At 37.0% G+C, this 22,707-nt stretch overlaps 1 long non-coding RNA gene across 1 annotated transcript; it reads left to right on the top strand.

The window, feature by feature from the left end:
* Positions 1-15,484: 15,484 nt before the first annotated feature.
* LOC147342812 (uncharacterized) lies at positions 15,485-16,646 on the top strand. Its single transcript, XR_015156586.1, has 2 exons — positions 15,485-16,025; positions 16,136-16,646. It is a non-coding gene; the product is annotated as an uncharacterized LOC147342812 (long non-coding RNA).
* The last annotated feature ends 6,061 nt before the right edge of the window (positions 16,647-22,707 follow it).

Below are 22,707 nucleotides of genomic sequence, written 5' to 3' on the forward strand. Positions count from 1 at the left end.
TCATTATTTTTATAAATTAAATTTTATATAATGATAACATTTATTATTATTTATATATAACAGAAACAATTATGTTATTTTCATTTTATTCTAATTATTTATTTATGCTAGTAACTTTTCATTTATACTAGTCATTTATCTGTGATATAGTTTCATGTTTTACATGAAATGTGAGTCTAATTTTTTAAGAGAATTTTCCACTTTGAAACCAGTGATTTCTGCATTGGTCATAATAGTCCCTTTTCCCACTGGTTGATGATGGCTTTACCATATATCAGTTGCCAAATATACATGAGTTCTATAGCCTCTCTAATCTTTTACTATTTGATTATTCCTGAGCAAATAAAAAGTTGTATTTATTGCCATATCTTTGTAAAAACTACTTGTATACTGTAGGGCAAATCATTCTATCATTTTCTTTTTCATATTTTTTCTTTTGTTTTTTTGTTGTACTTGACCTATGTCCTCATATTTATATCTTTCTCCTTTAAGATCTGGCATGTCTGCTCTTGGATATTCTATACTCACTGTGGAATTTATGCACTGTGAATGACATGTTTAGTATATTTTCTTATTGATTTTGTATATTGATCTTTCATATACCATCCCTGCTGAAATTCTTTAATACCTTATACAGTGTATAGATTATTTTGTGTTTTCTAATATAGATAGCTATACTGTGTGGAAATGACAGTTGTGTTCCTTTATTTCCAATTCTCATACTTACTTATTGGTTAGAATCTCTAGTATAACAACAGAAGTAGTTATAGGAGTATTTGGGTCTTTTTTCCCACGTGTGCTGAGTTGCTTTAGTCTCAGTCCTGAATATTCATTGGAAGGACTGAAGCTGAATCTCCAATACTCTGGCCACCTAATGGGAAAAACTGACTCATTGGAAAAGACCCTGATACTCTGAAAGATTGAATGAGGGGGAGAAGGGGACAACAGAGGATGAGATGGTTGGATGGCATCACCGAATCGATGAACATGAGTTTGAGCAAGCTCTGGGTGTTGGTGATGGACAGGAAAGCCTGGCATGCTGCAGTCCACAGGGTCGCGAAGAATCCAACACGACTGAGCGACTGAACCGACTGACTGATGGTAGCATTTTGGTCTTTTTTCTCCACTTATGCCAAGTTGCTTTAGTTGTGTCCAACTCTTTGCAATCCTATGGATTGTAACCCACCAGGCTCCTCTGTCCCTGGGATTCTCCAGGCAAGAATACTGGAGTGAGTTGCCATGCCCTCCTCCAGAGGATCTTTTCAACCCAGGGATCGAACCAGCATCTCTTATGTCTCCTGCATTGGCAAGCAGGTTCTTTACCACTAGTACCTGGGAAATCCCCTGTTTCTCCATATATTTAATTTTTTTTCTTTTTAAAAACTTTTCATTTTATATTGGAGTGCAGCTGATTAACAATCTTGTGATAGTTTCAGGTAGACAGCAAATGGACTCAGCCCTATATGTACATGTATCCATTCTCCCCTTAACTCCCCTCCCATGCAGTCTGCCACATAACATTGAGCAGAGTTTCTTGTAGTAGCCTTGTAAACTAGTAAACAAGCCTTTGCTAGTCTTGTTACTGACTTGTAAAATTTGATCCCTGTGCAAGTTCTTTGCCTTCTAGTAATTTTCATACACTGTTGTTCAGCCACTCAGTTGTGTCTGACTCTTTGTGACCCCATGGGCTGCAGCATGCCAGGCTTCCCTGTACTTCACTGTCTCCTGGAGCTTGCTCAAACTCATGTCCATTGAGTCGATGATACCAACCAACCATCTTGTCCTCTTTGTCTCTTTCTCTTCCTCCCTTCAATCTTTCCCAGCATCGGGGTCTTTGCCAATGAGTCAGTTCTTCTCATCAGGTGGCCAAAATATTGGAGCTTCAGCATCAATCTTTCCAATGAATATCCAGGCTTAATTTCCTTTAGGATTAACTGATTTGATCTCTTTGCAGTCCAAGGGACTCCCAAGGGTCTTCTCCACCACCACAATTCAAAAGCATCAATTCTTTGGCACTCATGCTTCATTATGGTCCAACTCTCACATCCGTATATGACTACTGGAAACACCATAGTTTTGACTCTGTGGACCTTTGTTGGCAAAGCAGTATTTTTGCTTTTTAATATGTTGTCTAGGTTTGTCATAGCTTTTCTTCCAAGGAGCAAGTGTCTTTTAATTTGCATATATACCACATAGTATATTATGAAAATTCCCTTATATTTCTCATTTGCTAAGAGTTCCATTATGCATGTTTGTTGATTTTTAGCAAATATTTCCACATTATTAACACCATATTTTCTTCTCTTATCTATTAATATACAGTTTCCTTTGTACATTGCCTTAACTATCATGGGATTTGTAATATTGTTCATAAATATTCACTATTCCCTTTCCATGTGAAAGGTTTAAAATCTGTACCAAAGGTCATGTGACTTGCTATTGCTATGCCAACTGTGAAATAACTAAATATCCTTTTCTGTAACTTTGCTCCTGTCTAGGTTAATGTTTTGGTTGCAATTTGAATAGAGGCACAGTTTGTAGCAAAGCTGCAGCTGGGTGCAAAGCCATCATTGACCTGCAGCCTACATGGAACAAGAGTTATAAAGGAAGTTGTCATTTTAGGTCATTGAGATCTGAGGATAGTTTATGTAGCAGAGCCTACTAAAATAGCCTTAGCATATAATATCTATTCCATAATTTTTTTGTTATCATCATTTTATAAAGATTTTACAGGTTAAATTTTGATTTTCTTTTCTCATAATGTTTCCAGAATTGGAGTGCATTTGTCTCCCCATTGAACTGCAAATTTCACTGTATTATTTTAAAATGTGTTGGGCTGTATTTTTTCCAAGAATTGTAGTTTATTTTATTTACTATGAGGTCAATTTTCAAACACTATCTATGTGCATTTGAAAGACATTTCTTCTGTTTTCAGAGAACATGATAGTTATGTGTGTGTGTATTCACACATATATGAGCTATATATATACATGACCGTATTTATGTCATTTCAGATCTTTATTTTTTGGTTACTCTAATTTATCTCTGAAGTATTGAAAGCAAAGAATAAAAGTGTAAAACAATCTATAAATATCTATTGCTCACATTCATAAATGACTGACTCTAATTTTTTTTTTTTTGCTATGATTTTTATACCATGACTATCTTGCTTTTCATTTACAGCATTTACAGGCTCTGTTCTTGTTTATTCTTTGTTGTTATTTGTTTTGCCTTTTTGGCCACGTGGCATGTGGGATCTTAGTTCCCTGACCAGGAATGGAGCCCATACCCACTACAGTGGACATGCAGAGTTTTAATTGCTGGACCACAAGAGAGATAAATCCCTGTTTATTCTTTTCTTTTAAACATTTATGATATCTTTTACTTCATATTATTTTTGTATACTTTAACACTATCTGCATGCCTTTCATTTTTAAAAATGTTACTTTAATTTACAAATATGAAAATATGTTTGGTCTTTATCTCTACCATTTTCACTTGTTTGTTTCGTTTTTGAAGAATGTATTTTCCATCACTTATACTTTGTTGTGTCATCTGAGGTATTTTTTAAAATATCTGTGTTTTCCTTTTTAGAGTTTAAAACATTTCTATGCCCCCTTTTATTTGTAGCTCTTTTGTATACATAAACATATATGTAGTTTCTAAACTTCTTTATTGGTAGTGTTGTGCATGTATGCTAAAGTCTCTTCAGTTGTGTATGACTTTGTGTGACCCTTTGGACCATAGCCTGCCAGGGTCCTCTGACTGTGGGATTCTCCAGACAATCACACTGAAATAGGTTGCCATGCCCTTCTCTAAGGGATCTTCCTGACCCAAGGATGGAATGAGAGACTCTTAAGTCTCCTGCATTGGCAGGCAAGTTCTTTACCACTAGGACCACCTGGGAAGCCCATGTAAACATATGTATCATTTTAAAACTTCTTTATTGTTAGCTTTAGTCAGTGGATCTCTGTTGCTCAGCTGGTAAGAATCCACCTGCAATGCAGGAGACCCAGGTTCAATCCCTGGGTCAGGAAGATCCCCTGGGGAAGGAAATGGCAACCCACTCCAGTATTCTCGCCTGGGAAATCCCATGGATAAAGGAGCCTGGCATGCTGCAGTCCATGGGTCACAAAGACTCAGACATGACTGTGCACACATGTATCTAACAATAGCAGCTTCCAACATCCGCTGGATCATGGAAAAAGCAAGAGAGTTCCAGAAAAGCATCTATTTCTGCTTTATTGACTATGCCAAAGCCTTTGACTGTGTGGATCACAATAAACTGTGGAAAATTCTGAAAGAGATGGGAATACCAGACCACCTGATTTGCCTCTTGAGAAATTTGTATACAGGTCAGGAAGCAACAGTTAGAACTGGACATGGAACAAGAGACTGGTTCCAAATAGGAAAAGGAGTTCGTCAAGGCTGTATATTGTCACCCTGTTTATTTAACTTCTATGCAGAGTACATCATGAGAAACGCTGGACTGGAAGAAACATAATCTGGAATCAAGATTGTCAGGAGAAATATCAATAACCTCAGATATGCAGATGACACCGCCCTTATGGCAGAAAGTGAAGAGGAACTCAAAAGCCTCTTGATGAAAGTGAAAGAGGAGAGTGAAAAAGTTGGCTTAAAGCTCAACATTCAGAAAATGAAGATCATGGCATCCAGTCCCATCACTTCATGGGAAATAGATGGGGAAACAGTGGAAACAGTGTCAGACTTTATTTTTCTGGGCTCCAAAATCACTACAGATGGCGACTGCAGCCATGAAATTAAAAGACGCTTACTCAACTTGGAAGGAAAGTTATGATCAACCTAGATAGCATATTCAAAAGCAGAGACATTACTTTGCCAACAAAGGTCCGTCTAGTCAAGGCTATGGTTTTTCCTGTGGTCATGTATGGATGTGAGAGTTGGAGTGTGAGGAAGGCTGAGTGCCGAAGAATTGATGCTTTTGACTGTGGTGTTGGAGAAGACTCTTGAGAGTCCCTTGGACTGCAAGGAGATCCAACCAGTCCATTCTGAAGGAGATGAGCCCTGGGATTTCTTTGGAAGGAATGATGCTAAAGCTGAAACTCCAGTACTTTGGCCACCTCATGCAAAGACTTGACTCATTGGAAAAGACTCTGATGCTGGGAGGGATTGGGGGCAGGAGGAGAAGGGGACGACAGAGGATGAGATGGCCGGATGGCATCACTGACTCGACGGACGTGAGTCTGAGTGAACTCCAGGAGTTGGTGATGGACAGGGAGGCCTGGCATGCTAGGATCCATGGGGTCGCAAAGAGTCGGACACGACTGAGCGACTGATCTGATCTGATCTGAAATTTAAAAAATTATCTTTCTGGGACGACCCAGAGGGAGGGTATGGGGAGGGGGGGGGGGGAGTATGGGTATACCTGTGGCAGATTCATTTCGATGTTTGGCAAAACTAATACAATATTGTAAAGTTTAAAAATAAAATAAAATTAATTAAAAAAGATTATCTTTCCTCTTGGCTAGAAGAATTCATTTTGGTGAATCTATTTAGATGATTGTATTTTTTGCTCCTTTAACATTGCATATGTTAAGTTATATTGATTACTGAATGTATAACGAAACCTGTTATTCTTAGTCTGGCAAGAAGTACTTGTTTATTGCATGTTGCACTTATTATATATTGGGAATGCACCTAGCTAGTATTTTATAGAATGCTTTTTATATGCCTATGTGGAGAAGGCAATGGCACCCCACTCCAGTACTCTTGCCTGGAAAATCCCATGGACGGAGGAGCCTGGTAGGCTGCAGTCCAGGGGGTTGCTAGGAGTCGGACACGACTGAGCGACTTCCCTTTCCCTTTTCACTTTCATGCACTGGAGAAGGAAATGGCAACCCACTCCAATGTTCTTGCCTGGAGAATCCCAGGGACAGGGGAGCCTGGTGGGCTGCTGTCTCTGGGGTCGCACAGAGTCAGACACGACTGAAGCGACTTAGCAGCAGCAGCAGCATGTGCCCATGTGGGATATTTTTATGGTGCTTTCCCCAACTAGTTTTGGGATCATAAAGTTTCTTGGCTTATGAAATCAGTTGGAAAATGTGATAGGCAGAATAATGGTTCCCCTCAAAGATGACCATGACCTAATCCTTGGACCCTGTGAATACGCTCTCCTAGCTGGCAAAAGGCACTTTGTAAATGTGAAAGAATTAAGATTCTTGAGATAGACATTATCCTAGATTACCTGGGCGGCCCAAATATAATCATAATTATCCTTATACAAGAGAGACATGTAGGACAGAGTCAGAGAAAGTGTTAAAGAAGAATCTTGAGGGCAGCAAGAGATTATGCTTCACCTATGAAACAATTTACATGACAGTGTGTTTCTCAATAGAACCTATAGGGACCAGAGGGAAGTGGCACATTCTTTAAGTACTGAAAGAACTGTCAGCCCAGAATCTTATGCCCAGAAAATATCCTTCAGTAATAAAGGGAAGACCAAGACATTCTCAGAAGTCAAACAACGAAGAAAATTTGTTACAGGTATGCCTTTACCCCACTCCCCCGAAAAAAGCGTGGGAGAGAAATGCTCTAAATAGGAAGGAAATGAAGAAGGAATTTTAGAACTTGAGGAAGAAAGAAAAAAATATGGCATGCAAAAATACGAGAATGTACAGTAAACTTTCTCCTCTTGAATTTTTAAAATTATATTTAATTGTTGAAGTAAACATTATAATTCTGTTTTATGTAATTCAAAAAGAATATATATATTTGACAGTAGTAAATGGGGAAGGTAAATGGATTAACGAGAGATAATGTCCCAGTATTTCATTCAGACTGGTAAAATAACACCAGTAGACAGCAATGAAAGATAATAAAGGACTAGATAATAGAAATACACAAATTTGTTCAACTTATTTTTGACAAAGGTGCAAAAGCAACTGAGTGGAGAGATATTTTTTTTAAAAAACAAAGATGCTGTTGCAATTGGATATCCATTGGCAAAAAAAAAATAAAAAAGGACTTCAACTTGAACCACACAGTTTATATAGAAATTAACTCAAAATGGATCACAGAATTGGATGTATAACAAAATAACCTTTAGAAAACAATATAGGCAAAATCCTTCTGGATCTGAGGGTAGATCAACAGGTCTTAAAATTGACCCAAAACCACATTCTGTAAGACTAGTAGATAAATTGCACTTTATCAAAATTAAAATGTCTGTAAAAGATTTTCTTAATGATATGGAAAGATAAGCTATAAAGTGGGATAAACTATATGCAAACCACATATCTGACTAATCATAGGATCAATTATTTGGAAAGAACTCTCAAAACACAAAAGTAAAAACAAATCAGGTTAACAAATGGGTAAAAAATTATATAAATAGAAATTTCACTGAAGCTGATATATAGCTATCAAATGAGTGTGTTGAAAGATGTTTAATATTACTAGATATTAGGGAAATACAAATTAAATCCACAATGTGAGATCACAAATCAGAATGGCTAAACTTAAAAACAGTGAGAACATTAAATGCTGGTAAGGATACAAAAAACTGAATGATTCATACTTTGCTGTTAAATATGTAAAACAGTTCATCTACCCTGCAAAACCCTTTGGCAGTTTCTTAAAAAGAAAAAAATAAAAAAGAATACAACTATATGATCCTGCAATTACCATGTGGTCACTTATTTTAAGGAAATGAAAATTTATACAAAAACTTCTTCATGAGTGTCTATAGCAGCTTTATTCATAATAGCCAAAAGTTGGAAACAACCCAGGTATTTGTCAATTAAATATACAAACATTGCTACATTCAAACCATGGTGTGCCTCTAAGCAATAAAAAAGAATGAATTTTTAATATACAGTACAATCTGGATAGATCAAAAGAATTATAGTAAGTGAAGAATCCTGTCAAAGTTATGTAGTATATGATTTCATTTATGTAACATTTTAAAAAATGACAAGATTATAGAAATGGAGAACAGATTAGATGGTGCCTTGAAACTCAAAGGCAAAGACAGAGGGGAAGTAGTTGTGAGAGCAACATGAAGAATACTTTGTGTGGTGGAAATATTTTGTATCTTGACTGTATCAAGGAAATGGCAATCCACTCCAGTACTATTGCCTGGAAAATCCCATGGACAGAGGAGCCTGGTAGGCTACAGTCTGTGGGGTCACAAACAGTCAGACACGACTGAGCAACTACACACTTTATCCTGGCTGTAAGTGCATTGTAGTTTTTCAAGATCTTGCCACGTGGGGAAACTGAATAAAGGGTACAAGGATCTCTCTGTATTTATCTTAAAACTGCATATGAATCTTCAATTGTCTCAAATTAAAAAGTCTAATAAATTATAATAGAGGATACTGTGAACAAGAAATTTGAAAATTTAGATGAGATTTTCCTAAGAAAAAAACATATTACCCTATTCATTAAAATTTAAATATCAAGTATAAGGTATCCTATCTCTTCCAAAGAAATAGAATTTTAATAGAAGTAGTTTCTATAATCCTTCAGTCTATTTGTCTTCAAGGATGAATTTTTTTCAAACTTTTAAGCAATAAATATTTGCCAATCTTACACAAAATCCAAATATAAGAAAACAGGGAACACTTCCTGTATTTATTTTCTAGTACTGCTGTAACAAATGGCCATAAGTTTGACGATTTAAATCAAATCATTTTTCCAGAGCTCTGGAGCACACAAATCTGAAATCAAGGTGTTATTAGCAGGGCCACCTTTCTGAGGGCTCTATGGGCGAATCCCACTGTGGTTCATTCGGGTTTGGCTCCAGGTGTTCCTTGATTTGCAGCAACATAACTCCAGTCTCTACCTCGATCATCTTCCCATGGTTTTCTCTCCTGCAATCTCTCTCTGCCTCTCTCTTGGAAGGATGATTCTCACTGAGTTTCAGTTCAGTTCAATTCAGTTCAGTCACTCAGTCGTGTCTGGCTCTTTGGGACCCCATGGATTGCAGCATGCCAGGCTTGCCTGTCCATCACCAACTCCCAGAGCCTACTCAAACTCATGTCCCTCGCATCGGTTTTAGTACCCGCATTAAATCAAGGATGGTTTCACATCAACATCCTTAATTACACTGGCAAAGACCTTTTTTTCCCCAAATAAGGTCATATTCACAGGTTCCAGGCATTAGGACATGGAGATACCTTTGGAGGGCTATTAACTTACTACATGTCCCAACATATTTTATGAGGCCAGAAGCACTTTAACACCAATATTTGACAAGGATATTACAAGAAACGTATAGACCAATTTCTCATAAGTATACTTAAATTTTGCTAAAGAAAATATTAGTAAATAAAACCAAGTATGACTTAAAAATCATATGAAATTATGCTCTTTTAAGGAATGCAATATTAGCTTATATTTTTAAAAATTAATCATAACATTTGCTATAATAAAAAGAAAGATCATATGATCATTATAACACCTATTTATTTTAAAACTTCTTAGTAATCTAGGAATAGAAAGGAAATTCCTTGGTATAATAAAAAAATCATCAAAAACTTTGAAAGCTTTTTCTTTGCTATCATAACTTCTATCAACAATACAGTACATTCCTTGCTAGTGTAGTAAGGCAGGAAACAAGTGATAAAGGCATAAAAAGGAAGAAATGATTGTCATTATTTGCAGATGACATGAATGTGAATGAACAAAATTCAAAAGAATCTACACTTAGGATGTAGGACTAAGTGAATTCACAAGGTAATTGAATAAAATGTCAATAAATAAATTTTATTTCAGTTTACTGCTAATCAAGAAAAAGAAAATTAAATTTAGGAAATAGTGCCAGTTAAAAATAGCATTAAAATCAAATACCTCACAAAACATCTAACAAAATATATACTCTATTTTTGAAGATTATATTGTTTGGTCCTGCAATTTCTGACAAAGAATGTTATCCAAAATATATGAAGAACACATTTTAAGTCAAATTTTTGAAAAAGCAGAGAGTCAAATAGAGAAAAGAGGCAAAAGGTTTAAAGACATTTCACAAAACAGCCCATCCAAATAACTGATAAACTTAAAAGACGGTGCACAAGTTCATTAGCTGTTATAGAAATACAAGATAAAACTGCAATGGCATAATGTCTAAAATAAAATGACAAACACCAAATAATAGTGAGGCCCTGGAGCATCATAAGTATCAAAAGAAACATAACTGTGGTATGTAACTTTGTGCAAACACTTCTTGGCAATATTTACACATCCCACGATTCAGCATTTCCACTCTGAAAGGTTATATCTAACCATATGATGCAAACATATGTTTATCAAAATATATGTACAATGGACATTCATAGCAGCATTATTTGTAGTAAAAAATGGTAATTGTGGAATAGATAAATAACTTATGTTTTTAGAATTATTACCACTTTACAACAATGAAAATAGTCTATAAACTTAAGTTTGAGCAAAAGAATCTTGGTGTAAAATGTTCCATACTGTAAGATCTCATTTACATAACCATCAAAAATGAATAAAGATGTTATTAAGAGTCACCACGGTAGAGCAATGGTGACTGGGAGGACCAGGGATGCTTCTGAAGGAAGATGATTTATTCAATAATTTCTGTACATTATATGCATCATGCTTCATTAAATGGTCACAAAATAAACACTGGTGATAATGCCAGCTTTAGGTGTCTGAAATTTTTGTTTTGCTTTTCACATTTGAGAAAAATATGCATTCTGATTAAAAAAGAGCATTTCACACAAGTGGGAGAAATTATAAACTTTCCAAAAAGTTATGATGGAATAATTGGCTATCTTTTTGGAAGAGCATAATTTTGTTGTTCTAAACATTAAATCATCCATTAAAATAAACTGCAAATGCCTTAAAAAATAAAGAAGGAAAAGTTAACCATTTAAGAATGAGAAAAAATATGAAAAAACATTACAATAATTTTGAGGTGAAGAAAGATTTCTGAGCATAAAAGAAAAACAGGATAATTAAATATATAAATTTAACTATATATAATATAAATATTTTAATAGTTAATGAATTATCCTATATAAAATAAAAAAATAACAAATAATTTGTAGATGAGGTATAAGAGTAACAACCTTGATATTAAAAGAGTTCTTTCAAGTTAGTTAGAAATTAATCATACAATAATGATTAAATAGATACAAAGATATCGAGAGGAGAATTTCTCAAAGGAGAAACTAAAAATGCTACAATGAACAAAGGATAAAATGTTCACTTTTTGCAATCAAATAAATGCAAATTATTTCAGATGTTGTGTTGCCTATAAACAGGTGCAAAACAGCAGAGAGAGAGAGAGAGTGAGGGAAAAAGGGGGAGGAAGAAAAGAAGAAAAATGAAAAGAACCTGTCCATTATTGTCCTGGGGTAGGAGGAAAAAATAGCACATATGATGGGTACAATGTTCCATCCATTCTTTTGCTTTAATCCTTTTCCTATAAAAAGAAACATAGTCAGAAAAGTATATAATTTCTAACTTTGTGGAATATTATAAAACAAGCACCCTTGTAAGCTCAATACAAGCCTAACCATCGAACTCTGCCAGTCATTCCAGAAACTCGTTCTTTTTGACCTCTTATAATCTCATAGATAGGTCCGTTAAAAGTATTTCCAATCCTGACTTTCATTGTAAGTCTATCTTTATGTTTCTTTGTAGTTTAATCTTCCAAGAATGCATCCTTGTAACTTGTAAGAATCTTTTCATCTATAGACTCCTTTCTCTTTGTCCCTTTCCTTTCTTCATAGTTTATGAGTTGAAAATTTCATCTGTGGTTTCCTATAGTCTAGATATTGTGATGGCAGCCTCAGTTGGTGAGACTAAAGGAAGGATAAAACTTTGGATATGTCTTTTGGATACTTCCCGCAACTCGGTGCCTAGTCAATGCCTCAGTCCAGTAATCCTTTAGGAGAAGTTCACATGGTGATGTTCAACTTTCATAACTGCTTTTTGATTTATTAGTTAGAATTTTTTTAATGAAATAACACTTTCATTGTTTACTACTATTTGATTATCCAATGGTATAATTATAAAGAAAAGGTGGGAAAAATGTTTGATACTTTCTTTTATAATATTTTCACCTTTTAGATAATGGATTTATTTCCAATCATTTTCCTAGGGAGACTTACAAGCTTTTGTTTCATATTTTCATGAATTTACTGATTTAAACACATTTGGTGGGTTTTGATAAATCAAAATTATTATCTGTTTGGAAGCTCAAATTGTCCCATTTGTGATCAAAGCCTCTTCTAACTAGCTCTTGACATGACCATAGCAGTTGAGGGTTTCCTTGTTTTCTGTTATGTGAAAATGTACATTTCCTGCCTCAGACATGGAATCAGATATTTCTTTAAGATGCCCTGTTTTTTTTTTTTTTAATGGTATTTGGGTATTTCAAGATCATAATCCAGTCACTAAGGTTACTCATTACTTTTGGGTTGTTGATTATTATTTCTAGTCCTTGTCTGTTGACAGAACCAAGAAATTATATATGCTAAAAACACAGACACATACACACACACAGGACTCATAAATTCATATTGATATTGAAATTCAGGATTAGAGAGTTTTTAATGTAAACGTGTATCCGTATCTCCTGAGAATTCTGGTTCTGAAGGATACAATGGGTTAAAGACAGATTATTCCATAATTACACATTTACTTTATGCTCACACACATATCTGTCGCAGAATAACATTGTAATTTACCAACAATATACCAAAAAGAGTTAATATTTGTTTGCATAAACTCTCCCAATTCTCCCCCGTTTTCATACTTGTATAATATCTACATTGCCTGAGCATGTAGTCATGACAACCTGTACTCTTTTTAATCCCAATTTATTCTTAGTTCTATAACTATGTTTAATGATTATCAGTAGATCTTACAAATGTTTTTAAAGTTACTTTGCCTAAGCTCATTATCTAATAGAGACTTCAGGAAGTGCTCATGAAAACGATATTACCAAACTTTTTTATGTTAATTAATAATAGTTGTTTTTATGTGGTTTTTAGATTTGAAAAGTCACATTTTCTGGATATAAAACATTTGTCTCAGATTTTCTCTCCTTTAGTATATAAATATTTCTCTTTTCTTCATGTTGTCCATATGTTGCTTTGAAATGTAAGATGATAATAAAATTTTCTTTGTCTTATAAATATCTTGGTTTTTTGGTCTGCTAGCGAGAAGGCAATGGCACTCCACTCCAGTACTCTTGCCTGGAAAATCCCATGGACGGAGGAGCCTGGTAGGCAGCAGTCCATGGGGTCACTAAGAGTTGGACACGACTGAGTGACTTCACTTTCACTTTCGTGCATTGGAGAAGGAAATGGCAACCCACTCCAGTGTTCCTGCCTGGAGAATCCCAGGGACGGGGGAAGCCTGGTGGGCTGCTGTCTCTGGGGTCGCACAGAGTCAGACACGACTGAAGCGACTTAGCAGCAGCAGCAGCAGCAGCTGAGAAATGGTATTTTTTCCTTTTTCTATAAAGCCCAGATATTTTACTAGAATACAACTGGTGGTATTCATCCCAGGTTGGTATTTTCAACATGTGGGGGGCTCTTTAACATATAGTTTTAAATCTTTTTAATTTCCAGAAATCTTTTGTAAATTGCAAGTTTTAGTATTTGTTTTATTCCTTTGATTTGGTTTTATTCTTCAGGAAATCCTATTATTCATAGGATGGATACAGTATATAATTTTTAACATTCTCTCAAATATTTAAATTTTTTGCTTATTAAAAACTTCATCATTTTCCACCTTCTTTTTCTCTTAAGATATTGTCTATTGTGTTTATTTAGTCCATTTTTTTTCATAATTCAGTCTCCATTCAAGAATTTTCATTTATTCATAATTTTTTTCCAGACTTTCACCATATCGCTTGAGGTTTTTATATTATTATGACTTCACTTTCACTTTTCACTTTCACTCATTGGAGAAGGAAATAGCAACCCACTCCAGTGTTCTTGCCTGGAGAATCCCAGGGACGGGGGAGCCTGGTGGGCTGCCATCTATGGGGTCACACAGAGTTGGACACAACTGAAGCGACTTAGCAGCAGCAGCAGCATGTTGTTCTGTCATGTCTTACAAGTTTTCTTAACATATTTCAGCTTAGTTTTAAGATGTGAATTTTGATGTTTTCTGTGAGAAGACTTTTTGGTGTGTTTTCATTTAACATAGAAATGCTATTATCATTCTTGTTGTCCTATTTCTTTTGTTAACTAAGTGTGGAATTTGACCTCAGTACTTTCCTATTGATCATCTTCTATAATATGAATTAGCCTGAACTTGTGGAAGGAGGTGTAGTTCAGAGTAGCTTTTCTCATTTCTCAGAGCTCCCTCTTCTGTTCTTTTCAGTAACATTCAGAAGATTTTACTGACCCTCTTGGGTGGGGTAGACCCCAACTAGGTCCTTCCTGTGGAGTCCTATCCTAAGGCCACAGAAGCAGAGCCCAGACCCAAAGTCATTTCCGAAATTGACTGAGCCCCCTTGGTTTTGTATAGTCACTCAGTCAAGTCTGACTCTTCGCAACTCCATGGACTCCAGCCTGCCAAGCTCCTCTGTCCATGGGATTTCCCAGGCAAGAGTACTGGAGTGGGTGGCCATTTCCTTCTCTGGGGGATCTTCTCAATCCAGGGATCAAACCTACATCTTCTACATTGGCAGGAATTGGCAGGCAGACTCTTTACTGTTGAGCTACTAGGAAAGCACCCCCCACCCTCCATCACCAGCAAGCTTCCTAGCCCCAAATTAGGCAAAATGCCCACCCTGGTACCCTGGTACTCCTCCTATAGCACCCTAACCGATCACCTAATGCCACCCTTCCGGCAGGAATTTTCTTTGTCTTGAGGCTATAAACATTGGGTACTAAATCACGAAAAGAGAGTTGTTCTCCCCGGCCCACTAAATGTGCAGCACCTTCATTATCTCTGCTCTTGGTTCTGTTTTAACGAATTCACTCCCTTCTGAAATGCTCTGTGTTAGGAAATTCTTTACTCCCGTTTGGATTGCCACCAAATTTCCTTTGGCCTGTGTGGCTCATGCCAGTCAAGGAGACCGTGTTCCACAAAGCAGTACTGTACTTAGTCGGTCAGTCCTATCCCACTCTTTGTGATCCCATGGACTGTAGCCCACCAGGCTCCTCTGTTCATGGGGATTCTCCAAGCAAGAATACTGGAGTGGGTTGTCATGCCCTCCTCCAGGGGATCTTCCCAACCCAAAGATTGAACCCAGGTTTCCCATATTGCAGATGGATTCTTTACTGTCTGAACCACCAGGGAATCCCTGCTCAAATCAGAACAAAACCTATATTCCTTGATTGAGGAATTGGGCTTTTCTAGTTCCTCTTTCTTTAAAGACCCCTTTCTGCCTGAAAGAGGGAAGTGGGAAACTTTTAAGGAGTAAGTGGTGGGTACCTGTCAAAACTCTGGGAAAGAGATAGTGAAAGTGAAGTTGCTCAGTCGTGTCCGCCTCTTCGCGACCCCATGGACTGTAGCCCGACCAGGCTCCTCTGGCCATGGGGATTTCCCAGGCAAGAATACTGGAGTGGGTTGCCATTTTCTTCTCCAGGGGATCTTCCCAACGCAGGGATCGAACCCAGTTCTTACGCATTGCAGGCAGACGCTACCGTTTGAGCCACCAGGGAAGTTCCACCCGGGAAAGGTATAGCAATGTCCATAAATAGCTGGAGCATGCGCAGTTCTTCCGCCTCCCTTGCAGGTGGCACTAAGTGCCTAGCAAAGTTCGAGGCCCTACTTTAGGCGGAGATCCTAGCACTGTAGTGACGCAAGAGCAGCTTTTGGACACTTCGTGTCTCATCTGCACAAGTTCTGCCTTCGTGGTCTAGCTGGAACAGGTTTAGGGCAGTTGACAGTCGCCCTCTCGTGCCTGGCTCCCACAGGTTCTGCGGTTTGGTTGTTTTTTTTTTCCTGGGGCATCTGCCTTAGTTTTTGTTAAGCCAGCATTTTGTGGGCATGGACTAGAGATAGTGGTGCAGGAAAAAGGAAGTAGGTTGTCCTCAGTACAGGTATGGGTCTGTTCCTGGGAACAGACTTCAGAATTATGGTGGGTTACTTTCTGGAACTTCCAGACTCTTGCTTTCCCCATTTTCACCTGCAGCTTCTCTTTCCTTTTCAGTGTTATTTCTGGCTGCTGGATTTAAATGCCAAACTAAGCACCGTTTTCTGAGTGTGGGTTCCTACAGTCCCCTCCAAGGCAGGTGCCCCCGGAAATCAGTTTCGGGGGACAGTATGGGAACAGACCACCCAGCCTCTCCCATCTCCACTCTGTTGGGCTCGGCATGAATTAGAAGGATGGATACCATCTCTCAGTTTCAGATGCTGTTCTCCAACTGGTCAGCCACAAGATCCAGTAAGAATTTATTTTTGAGTTTCTGTTATCCTCCCCTCTGTGAGCTGCCTCACATCTCCCTTTTGCTCTCTCCACCTGGACCCTGATGCTATGTAGGTCTTGTGGTGATTGGTAGTTTGTCTTCATCTGTTTTTAATTTGAGGGTTGTGGTTATATTGTGTAACCTAGCTTTATTGTAAATGCTGTTCCCACATCTTTGGTTTTTGCTATTTACCATTTGCTTTAATATGTGGATTTGGGGATATTCAAGACCTGTGCCACCATTTCATCTTCCCAGAATATTTATAGGTAAGGTTTTAAATTAATAATTAATTAATATTTTTACTAGTGAAAGTAACTCGATAATGCTTCCCAAGTTGGCCACAGGCACAAAAGCCTCAGATACCTATTAATAACCAAGGAATTTCACTTCTCAGAATTCATTCAAAGAACATAATTATGTAAGATATGGTGACTTACATAATTATGTAAGACTATCTGGGCAAGTTTTCACTGGAGTGGATTTATAAGTGCAAAAACTAAGCACAACTTACATTTTCAATAACAGTCGAACAGTTCAAAAATAAATTAATAAAATGCTATCTTCTCATTAAGAATCTGACATAGAAATATGTTCAGAAATTAAGATGAGAAATAAAATGAAGAAAAGGTTCTGCAATACAATACTTAAAACATATATCTTTGTGTAGATATATCTCTTTATGTAAGTCTATTGGAAGATAAATGAATATCAATATTACAATCATTGGTTAGTATTGTGAACTTCAACGCTTTATTTACTCTATTATTTTTACATTTTAAAATGTGAACTGAGGCTCATTCAATACTCTGACCTGCATTTGGTTGTTAAATAGTAACCTTTAAGGAATGGTTGCCAAGATGCATTAACATTGAAGTTGTAAATAAATTTCAGAAAGACTTCTGGCATATATTACAAAAAAGATTTTCCTTCTCTACTGACCTCTGCAACTTGGTTTATTCACAATTACTAAAGAGTTACAGGTTTGCAGTTTCTGGTTTTGATTTGGGGTGTGGAATTTGCCATTACTCAGCAAAGTCTGTGACTTTCCATTAGATATTTGGAGGTGGAAATGCTAAAGGAAATAAGAGCCTCTAATCCATAGGTAAGCCAAAAAGAAATAAGACAACAAAGCCTCTAATTTTTTTCTGTCATGTTTCATTGGTTTTTAATGAACTGTTTAAGTTTATTGAGTAGCAAAGACAAGCCAGATGTTTAATGGTGCAATAGAGTAATTAATCAGTACTTCTGGTTTAACAGTGTTTTGCCTATCAGCCTCCATGGCACAATTTCAAATACATTGGATAGTTTAATTGCACTAACCATGCCCAGTTAACTCTTTATCAATAATTAATGACAATGAAGTATTTTTATTTACCACTTTGCTTTTACTTCATGTAATTATGTATGATCATAGTAGGTTGCAATTTGAAACTTTTATCCGTTTCACCCTTCCTATAACAATTGTTGGGCTTCCCTGCTGGCTCAGAGGGTAAAGTGTCTGCCTGCAATGCAAGAGACCCGAGTTCGATTCCTGGGTCGGAAAGATCCCCTGGAGAAAGAAATGGCAACCCACTCCAGTACCCTTGTCTGGAAAATCCCATGGATGGAGAAGCCTGGTAGGTAGTCCATGGTCGCAAAGAATCGGACACGACTGATAACAATTCACTCACTTTAACAATTATTAATATTTGGTTAATCATTATATGTTGTTCATTCTGCACAGATTCTTTGTTTTTAAATCTATCATGTAGCTCAGATACATGCTGTTTATCTTTTGGAATCTTCAACTTGTTTTCTCTTGTTTTAATAGATTTTCATGAAAATATTCTTAATAATCCAGATCTTATATCACTCTAGATTCAAAATGTTTGATGGATCACCATGCATCATAATATGGGTGCACACTAAAAGCACCTTTGTGAGCAAGGCAGGTCAGTAGGTAACATGAAAAAAGGAGTATGTCTAGAAAATACAATAGGTCTTAGAGTGCTTGGTAGCCAGTTAATTTAAAAATATTCCTTCTGAACCAACAGAATGCATCTGTGAGTCAAAAAGCTACAAGTTTGTGCCCTCTTGGAAAATTGAAGTCCAAGTCCAGATGCAGGCATACAAAGCACCTCATAACCTGAACCATACTCATCTTCCTACTTGTCACTCTTCTCAAATAGTGACGGTCACGGTTTCCATAGGCACCGACCCACATTCCTCCATGCCCCTGCCCCCAGTATACATGTATTGGGAGCACACCTGCTCATTTTTCAGTATTCAAATCACTGTTTTTTTTCTTTTGTGAAGAATTCCCTGTTGTCATAGTATCCTCTCCAGCTGATTAATTATACTTTGAGCTGTCTCTTATTCTTCCCTGTTCATAACTCAGTTTGAACATATTATCATTGCATTGTGATTATTTATTGATGTAAGCATCTTAAGTTATGCTTTAGGCTTCTTGGGGAGAGGACCGTGGGCTCTTCCCCTGTTAATGTTCCTTCTCAGTATCTGTGTGTGCTTACTTGTTCAGTTGTGTCCAACTCTTTGCGACCCCATGGACTCTGGTCCACCAGGCTCCTCTGACCATGGAATTTTCCAGGCAAGAATACTGGAATAAGTTGCCATTTCCTTCTCCTGGGGATCTTCCTGGCCCAGGGATCGAACCCACGTCTCTTGCATCTCCTGCATTGGTAGGTGGATGCTTTACCACTGTGATACCGGGAAAGCCCATCTCAGTATCTAGTACATGTTTAATGAATACATCCAGATAATTTATTCTGCTTTTTAATCTGTTTACAAGACAGGCAGTAGCATTAATATTCTGTTTATTCTCTGTATGTGTGTGTGTTCTAAAACTTGGACTCCAATGTGCATTTCAGAAAAAAAAAAAAAAAAAAAACCTCAGTGGTCACCTATCTAATATATGATTCTTAAGTTTGTGGGTATCATTTGACTGTTGATGGTCGTCATCATACATTAGGTTCTTTTACTAATAGGATGAATTATGTGGATTGTAAACAGTGTCAAAATAAAGACTGGTTTAGTGAGAAAGTTTTATAAATTGCACCACAGTTGGTGGAAATCTTGTTCCCATTCATTTATTGGGAGATTTTGGAAAGATTTCCTTTTTTTTTTTTTTTCCAGTCTATTTAAAGGAATTGACGATACATATTTTACCAAGGTGCTGTCAAATTATTTTAGGTACTTGATAAAAAGCTTTAGTACAGGCCTGGCGCACTGCAAGTACTGACCTTTTTCACAAACCAGGAAAATGATTTCCTCTTCCCTCCATCCTTCTGCTTGGAAGCTGAATAGTAACTCCTCTAAGAATCTGTGCATGTGCACATGTGTGTGTGTGTGAGAGAGAGTTGTTTAATCATGTCCAACTCTTGAGTAGCCTACCAGGCTCCTCAATCCATGGGATTCTCATGGCTAGGATACTGGAACGGGTTGCCATTCCCTTCTCCAGGGGATCTTCCTGACCCAGGGCTGGAACCCAGGTTTCCTTCACTGCAGATTCTTTACAGCCTGAGTCACTAGGGAAACCCCCTCTAAGAATATTCCACCACAATCCTATCCTAATGAACATTGTCCTAGACATCATGTTTAGTGCATGATGTTCTTGGAATCTGAGCCAGGTGTGGATATCTTTTTAAAAATTTTACAGAAAGAATGTCCAACTCTCTTCCTTCACCTAAAAACCATTTGTCAGACATCTTTTCAATTCAGGTGCTCTGCTCCACTTGAAATTCCAAATGTGTTCTTAATCATCTCAGGAATAAGAATCCTAGTAAGGGCACCAAAATAGTCTTGGACTGTCTTTCAGAGAAAAGGTCAGCATCTTTTGTGCATGGGTGAAAACAGGGATGCCCCTGTCCCACTCTGAGCTGTCTGTCACACAAGATGAGTGAGTTGGGTTTATGCAATAAAGCAGGATGATGCACTGACTTTTTGGACACCTTGAATGTGAGTTGTTCGCCGAAACATCTTCAAATGGAGGGGTAGTCAAGGGAAGACTTCACTAACACCAGTTGGAAAATAACATGAGAGAGAAAAATAGAGGATAGTTGCTTATATAGAGGTGACATTTATCACTGACCCAAACAAAGTTCCTCAGTCTTCACTTGTCTGAAATTTTGTGCTTTGGAAATTCATGAGGAGCATTTGGACAATAAATAACAGTCTTACAAAATGAAACAAAAAACAGCTGCCAGCTGGTTTTATGCTGAGGCAGGCAACCAGGTGCTGAGCAAATGTAACCAGAGCTCTAAGTTCCAAGAGTTTCATGGATTCCAGTATTTCACCATGTCTTGAGATTGCCTGACCAGGTAATGTGTTTAATAAGCACACCCGAAATCCATCAACACATACAGAAAAGTTTATCATGCTTCTAAGAACACTTTATGTAGCATGAATATTTTTGCCACTAATTTTTGTTCCTATTTCCAAGCCAAAAATTCTTCAGCAACATGCATCTGTATTCGTGAATAACACAGAGAAAGCTAGCACAGTCCTGTGACTCACGTTCCAAATCTGGCCTCAGTTCCCATCCTCCTCTTACCATGCAGTGCTTAGAACTCTTGGTGTTGACTTTTCAATCCTGTTCTTGACTCCTGTGTCCAAAAAGTGAAAATCTGTTGTCAAACATGAATATGAGATGTATTTGATGTCAAGTATATATCTTCATTTCAAATTGTTGATTTACTAAGAGCAGCTACCATGAGGAACAACTCAAATCTCCTAAGCATTCATATCAACAATCTTAGAAACGTTCTATTCTGATGCATTTCTTTTGTGGTAGCTTAATGGACTTCTGTAGTTCACCTATTCAACTCTGGGAAGACTTGTTAGCTTTATAGAAGAATAAACCTTTCCTGAGTTGTGGTTTATCTGTCATTCTTAATCACTTACTTTCGGCTGACCATTGCTTCTGGTTAGAATTAAGTTGTCACTTCATCATTTGATATTTGTATTATCCATATTTTTGAGTTTATTTTCCTGGACTCAAAATTAGACACATAAGAATTAAACTTCTCTGCTTGAGGAAATTCTGACCTTGGTATAAGGAACTGTTTTCTTTCCAGCATTTGGAGACCACGCATTTAGAGCCATTGGTCAGGTCTTTGTCAGTGCCCTTTACAGATCAAATCAAATGTAATTTTAAATCAAATTAGATAATTAATTAGGCAGATGAGATTGCAATTTTTCCTTAGTGTTCTGTTGAGAGCACACGAGTGGATGGCTGCCAATTTGTCTCACAGCCTGTCTATTAACCATATATTACCCCAGTTTTCAAATCAACTTTCAATTCAGTTATTCAATTTTGGGACTGATAATGATTCTCAAAGATAGCCAGTGCCTCATTGTAGGATGAAGATGCTGAGATCTGATATTACTCAAAAGACAAGCTGTAAAGCTGGCAACAGAAATCACATCTCCTGAACCCTCAGTTCAGGTTTAGGGTCTGGGAAGTTACTAATAAGTTAGAAAACCATCAGGTCATTCTAATGCAGAGCACAGTAAGTGTATATAGTACAGAAAGATTTATAGTGATAATTAAAAGCAAAGTGTGGCATTGTTTCATTTGCTTAAACTACAAAAGGAAAACTGCATATGTGTATAAGTTTATATATGTACATGTGTTTATGCAATATGCCCTGATATTATCTAAAGAATGAGATGACTTAAAAGAGTAGTTTGAGGATTTCCACTTTTAAAATTTAATGAGGAACATTTTCACGTATAGATGCTTAGAAATTTTTCTTGAGGTTTTAATTCAGAAACATAGGGTAGATCCCAGTAATATTCATTTCCCCAAACTCCTGTCTGAATTCTGGGGCAGATAACCATGGACCATACTTTTAATTACAGAGATTTATAAGGTAGCTTCTTATTGTGGACCAGTCTGTGACTGTAAGTAATAGATTCACATTGCCTCCCAATAAGGCTTATCTTTAGATACTATTGGCCATCTACAGGGGAAAAAAATAGAAAAAGGAAAAACATGGATATTCATTTAGACCCTTAAGAATTTAGTAATGCTGTATTCGAGATGTGAGTTGATGTGATCCAGGAAACTAAATTATCAGCTGAGTTAGAAGGCATCTTTGGGATAGTACCTGGACTTAATCCTATCTCTGGGGCTTTAAACTCAAGGGGAAGGAAAGATAAGAGGGCTGTTGGACTTTAGAAACTTAATAACACATTTACTCTCTTTTCATAGTTAAAAATGTACAAGCTTTCAGGTTTTATAGAAACTCTCCAAATTTTAGTTCCGGCCTTACTTCTTTTATATGATGAAATGCACTATTTTATCTGGTTTGAGTAG

Source organism: Bos grunniens, chromosome 28 (genome assembly GCF_055505025.1).
Source record: "Bos grunniens cultivar Pamir isolate PY7600 chromosome 28, Bosgru_T2T1.0, whole genome shotgun sequence".
NCBI classification, from domain to species: domain Eukaryota; kingdom Metazoa; phylum Chordata; class Mammalia; order Artiodactyla; family Bovidae; genus Bos; species Bos grunniens.